Source organism: Falco naumanni, chromosome 7, assembly GCF_017639655.2.
Source record: "Falco naumanni isolate bFalNau1 chromosome 7, bFalNau1.pat, whole genome shotgun sequence".
NCBI classification, from domain to species: domain Eukaryota; kingdom Metazoa; phylum Chordata; class Aves; order Falconiformes; family Falconidae; genus Falco; species Falco naumanni.
This window is the reverse complement of record NC_054060.1, coordinates 71,310,796-71,316,795: the sequence shown is the minus strand read 5'-3', so window position 1 is coordinate 71,316,795 and position 6,000 is coordinate 71,310,796.

Sequence of the window (6,000 nt, the reverse complement as noted above, 5' to 3'; positions counted from 1 at the left end):
GGTCAGCCCGGTAACAGAGCAGGAAACAAAGCCCTGCTGGACAGAAACTAGAATCGTGGCGTTTCTCGTATGTGCCGGCAGATTAAACTGTGATAGCTAGGAAGCAATCCCCCTCCCCCTCCTGCAACCATCCACCATGTCTCCAAGTGGGGAGCAGCATCCCCATTGCAGGATCAGCTGTTAAAGAGGCACAGCAGCTCCTCTACCACCATCATGTATCAAAGTTAACTTCATGGTGTGTTTTTCGGTATGTCTTGTAAAGTATCAAGAGGCAAGATGCTCCTTACCACCAAATCCTCTCTCCAGAGCTGTTCAGGCTGGCTCAAGAAGAGATTAAAAGTTGTTCTCTAAGAGTTTAAGCATTAATTTCTCTCATCTACTCAGGTCCTCCCTGACCAACACCACTGCAAGGGAACAGCTTTGGGGAGGGACAGAAGAGCTGAGGATCCTAATCAGTTCAGCTATCTCAGCTTCATCTGCTGCCTGTACACTAGTTGCATCACCCCTACCCTGCAACTCTTAACACTCATCTAGAGCTTCCGAGGTCAGAGAGGCTTGTGAATGTCCTGCCTCACCACAGCCTGTCCAGGACTCGGCATGTACAGAGCGGATGCTTTGTGGGGGATGCAAAAACTTTCCATTTTTTGGAAAACCATTTGTGGTTGCTTCCTAGCCCTTATTAAAAGGAAAAGATTAGCCTCTACAAGTATCCAGTCCTATCTCATAATCACCCACCGCATCACACACAAAACACACTCAGATTCACTCTAAAGCTGGTGCTGCTGTGAGAGTCCTTTTAAAGATAAATTAAAAATGTGCCATCTGTAAACAAAGCAACCTGCACCTCTGAATCCAGACATCTTCACTAGGAAGAAAGGGCCTCAAGCCGAAGGCAATAAAATACCTCAGTAGGACTGCTGGAGTTTAAATTCCCTCTTTGAAGTACCACACAGTACTGTTTTTATGCGTGCTAATGAATAGCTCAGCATTCTCAGACTAGTTAAGCACTACAAGGAATTAAGAGATGCCATGTGCCAGCCACTATTTTCTGTGAAGTCACTGGCAATGCTTCTGCTGTAGTTTGACTCTCTGAAGCCTTAGAACTGGCGTTGCTGAGGGTTTCCATAGAAGGAGGAAAAGGAGAAAGTGGGAGCAGGTGTACTGGGTAAAGAATAAACCCCCTACAATTTATTTCTGAAAAGTGCTGAGCACCAGTTTCAACGGCAGCAAACCCAAGTGCTCAGCAGCACTCTGGGTAAGCACATGCAAACACGGATCAGACAGACACACAGAAATGAGTTACCTGTTCTCTAATCCCTTTTTCTCCTTTTGGTTACAGTCGTTTCCAAGGCACTAAGGTCAGAGAAACATTTAGATGTACTGTAACCAATAACAAAACAACTGCTTTTGAACATAACCCCCTGCACCTCTCTGCTGTCTAATAAAAAGACTGCACAGGACATCGTTCACAGGAGCTGCACAGTACTACCAGGTGGACCAAAGCCACACAGTACTACCAGGTGGACCAAAGCCAGGATAACAGCAGAGAGAAAATATCCGTGATAAGCTATTAACAGCAGCTCAGTGGCTTCTAAGCTTAGCTTCACTTTTGCCAGCAGGAAAGGTTCTGGATACTGCTTCATTGAACATGCTGCCTTAAGCAATGCAGCCTCATTCATTGGAGCATCTGTTTTACCTGCTGAAGAGCAGCATTTTTGGTCTTGTATGGGCTTGAAGCAACATTACACTGCAGAGCAGCCTTGAGAACACTTTCAAGGTAACTTACAAAGAGAGATGCTCTTAAAAACATTAAAGCTCCTCTGCTTTTGTTTTTGTACTCTAGGGGCACTTCTATTTGTCCCCTAAATAAACACTCTCCATTCCCTAATTTAAAAGGTTGGTGCAGAAGCTCCAGTACATCTTGTGGAGTATTGTAACTAGCGTGACAGCTGCAACCCACACATGGTCCCTGGGAATTCAATGGCAGGAGCAGGCTCAACCTCCCTTAGGAGGCACCAAGCTCAGCAGCATCACCCTCAGCCAGCAGTCAAGTAACTCAGCTCTACCAGCTAACAAATGTAACTGCCTTTTGGGAAGATTAACGGGGTGGGGGGAGACGGACACCGTCCAGACTCCAGCTCTTCTCCTGGAAAGCCTCCCTTTCCCCCCGACCCCTAACCCAGCTAAAGAAGCTGCATCTGAGAACCAGGGGCACCTCACCCCAGTCCCTGCTGCCTGATAAAGAGCTCTGCCCTTTACCAGCACCCTGCGCTGCCACCATCTTCCAAGTGACCCGTGCAGACTCAAAGAAGCCGTCCTGCCCCAGTGTGCCCCGATTTCCCGTGGCAGGAAACCCTGCAGCAATGCTGCACCTTGAAGTCCGCTGACCACCCTGGAATCAGTTAACACCAGGAAGGTCTCTGGGTGCCAGCAAAGAAAGAAGTAGTATTAACAGACAGTGCTCTTTGGGAGAAACGTAAAAAAAAACAAACAAAACACCCCCACCACACACACTTGTTTTTACTTACACTGAGCAGTTCCAAGAAGTCTGTTTTTCACCCAGTATGCTGCTGTCAGGATACACACAGTCTTGCAATCGACTCCCATTTGTCATGATTATTGTTTCCATCCAGAGAGATCCTGCCTTAGGAATACACATTATCTTTACATATCCAAACTCTCAGCAGCCTGAGATACAGTAAACTAAAGAGCTCACCATCACCAAGAGATGACGGTCCTTCTCTCTTTTCCCACCTCTTCCCTCCCTACACATTCCTTGTTGGGTCTTATTGCCTGCTGGTGTTATCCACAAGCCAAAAGAAATGAACACCAGGTCAGATGCACATGAAATCTCTGCCTCAGGCTTTTCTCCCTCCCTGCAAGGCTTCTGGGCAAGACTCAAATCAGGGGTCACCTGTTCAGCAGAATGGCTAAAAGCTCCCATCTCTCTTTAAAAACATTGGTCTCTAGCACAGGAAATGGTTCAGCCATTCCCTCCCCAGAAAATAAGCAGAAAGTATTAATAAAGTGTCTCACCTACAAGGGTAGCCTGTAATGTAGTGGCGTTAAACTGGGACAGTCACAGGTAGTCTCCAAAAAATACACAGACCTGGGTTTTCTTCCCCTGCAGTACTACAGTGACTAATTCTCACACACAGTTGCAGAAGTCAATTAGAGAAGGCGGCTGTTGCATGATTTAGCACTTGGACTTGCATGTGTCTAGGAAATCCCAGTTCGGAGGAAGTTCTTCCTCTGGCCACAGCCTCCCAAATTTTCTTTCACATGGATTCTCTAGTACCTCAAACTCTGAGCACAAACCATGGGTGTTGTCTATGGAGCCACAAATAAGAGTCATTCCCCATCACCTGTTTTCAGGGAACTTGCAGGAAGCCAGCAACTTTACAATGTATGTGTCCAATAAAATTGCACCTGGCAAACAGATTCATAAATCGTAGAGGGAACACACTGATATGGAGGGCCGGGGAATAAAGGATATAACAAATGTGCAGGAGCTCAGACACCCAGGCGTCGTTTCCCTAGAAACCAGGACAGGAAAATCCTGTAACCAACATCAGTATCTGCAGCAGAGCATCACGATTTAACAGCAAAGCCTTGTGCTTGAGAGTGTAAGCTCAATAAATAGAAATCCTCCCTTTCCTTCACGTTATACAGCTGCAACACAGTGACAGGGGTAGAGTGTCTTACAAGATTGCCTTGTAAGATTCAGACACCAAAATTGCAAGTGCATGGCTGTGTATGATACAGATGAGATTGTGACAAACAACATTCCAGAGAACTGGCAGGGGGCTGCTGCATTATCAGCACCCAGGGTAGAAAGAAATGATCCTCAAGGAAGTCACCTGCAGTTACTATTCTGTGGAATCAAGTCCAGATTTCAAAAAACTCCACCTAGATTTTGAACAAGGAGAGGGATTCCAAACTAAAAGGGGTCGATGGAAATCTGTCCACTGTGTCTACCAGCCCCGCTGGGGTAATAAATGGAGAACAGCCCAGCATTAGCACCTACTGCATATGTGTAAGGCTACTTTTTGAGAAAGTTCTTCAACCCAAATCCTTTACCAAAATTCACAGTGAATGGCACCAAGCTGACTTTTGGGTGTTACATGGCTCGTTTCATATAGGGACAATTACTGATAAGAACAGTCTAGATGTATATAGATGTCAAACAGTAAAAATCCATATTACAAGTCTTGTATAGCATAGGAAACCAGTGAGTTATGAGGTATGTAACTGCAGTAACACTGCTCTAGAGTATGTCAGAGAAGATCCTTCCTGCAAGGGCTCCGGAACAGTTTGGGTGTAGACTTGCATATGGCAACAGCGTGGCTGTCTCATTGTGCAAAGCAGGAGAAATGAGTTGAAGAACTCCAAAACACGTAGCACTGGAAAGTGGAATTTTTTCACACTAGGCATTGGACAGTGAAAAGGTGATGCTGGTCCCAAGGGGGTCAAAGATCCCCCTGCCTTGTGATAGAGCTGGGAAAAATTGTCTCAGAAAAAAAGAGAAGGGAAAATATTTCTGACCACACTGCTTAGAGGTCTTGATCACAAGATTGAATGTTCATTCCCAGCACTCTGGGCACAATCTCTGACTCTCTGGATAAAACCTTAATCTGTCAGTGGTGGAGAGTACCTGTATCTTCAGAAACCTTAACAGTAACTGGAAGAAATGGGTTCCTCCATTACTATTTCTTTAACTCAAGAGAAGGTGCCTGGTTGTCCGACAGTGCAATCTTTGAGCCAGTGGAAACAGAAAAAAACATGAAACCTGTTCACAAGCTGATTATTATGCAGATCAGCAATCGTTATCCTTTCTCTCATTACCTCAAATGCTTTCTACCATCTGTTGGTAACAAACCTGCATCTGGCAGATTACCAGAGAAGCCCTAATCAATGGGTAATTGGGGTAGAGGATTGTGTGGACAATCCCGGCAATGAAAGCACAGAAAAACTTGGAACAGAAGAAAGTTTGCCTGTCACAAGTGTGAGATCCTACACCCAGTGCTTCCCTACCAATCTGACAGAATTCCTTCTTCTTGGGAAGAGCATTGGGCGGGGTGGGGGGTGGGAAACAAATATTTTTCACAGGCAATGGGATGAATTATACCAGCCTCTGTAATGATACCTCAAGCAAAAGGTTAAATTTCTAACAGATTATGCCAGTAAGTGCTGCCAGGGGAGGCACCAGGCACAGGCAGAGCAAGCACAAACACGCATGAGTTTGCATTTCCACGGTTGCCTCCTAGAACCATCTGTTAATAAGAGGTAGAAGATGCTATGGACTCTTTCAAGTAATGGGTCCTCATCTAGTCTCTTAGTGCCTCTTGGTAAGAAATGCTCCAAATATGTCCCCTGCAGGTTATCCTTCTCCAGCTTTGCATTCAAGACGTTATTCTGTTCCCCACAGTCCTTCCAAGTCTTGAATACAGCAGCTCAGCTACAACATTCACGTTACTGCTCTGGCTTCTGAACAAACCAAAGTTTTTTAAATCACACTTACTGGTGCTGAGGTCCCAACAGAGACACACTAACCAATTCCAACTGAATTTCAGAATGAGGCAGAGTCTCAAAGTCACCAGATTCCTACAAGTTTGAGGGAAAGGGCAGCTGGGTGGAACAGAAAAACCCAGGCAGCACCTCCACTAAGGGAAAGCAAAGCAGAATCTGCTGCTCTGCATTCCTGTTGTCAGCTGCTGGTCAGCCAGCAAGTGCTTCGAGCTACTCTGCACACACGGAGCTGTCAAGTAACTACTAGTGCTGCTGTCCTTCTCTACCATGAGTACCTAGAGAGTAAGAGAGGAAAGTTTAAGTGGCAAAGACCTCTGTAAGAATCAGAATTTATTGATTCACCTTTCAAAGAATGAATCAAAGCAAAAACAGTACTGTACTGTGTTAAAGATGCAATCCGTGCTGCCTGCCCTTCTGCCACCCTGTATAGACCCAGAGGGCAATTTCAAATGCCCCAGAGGGCATCTGACC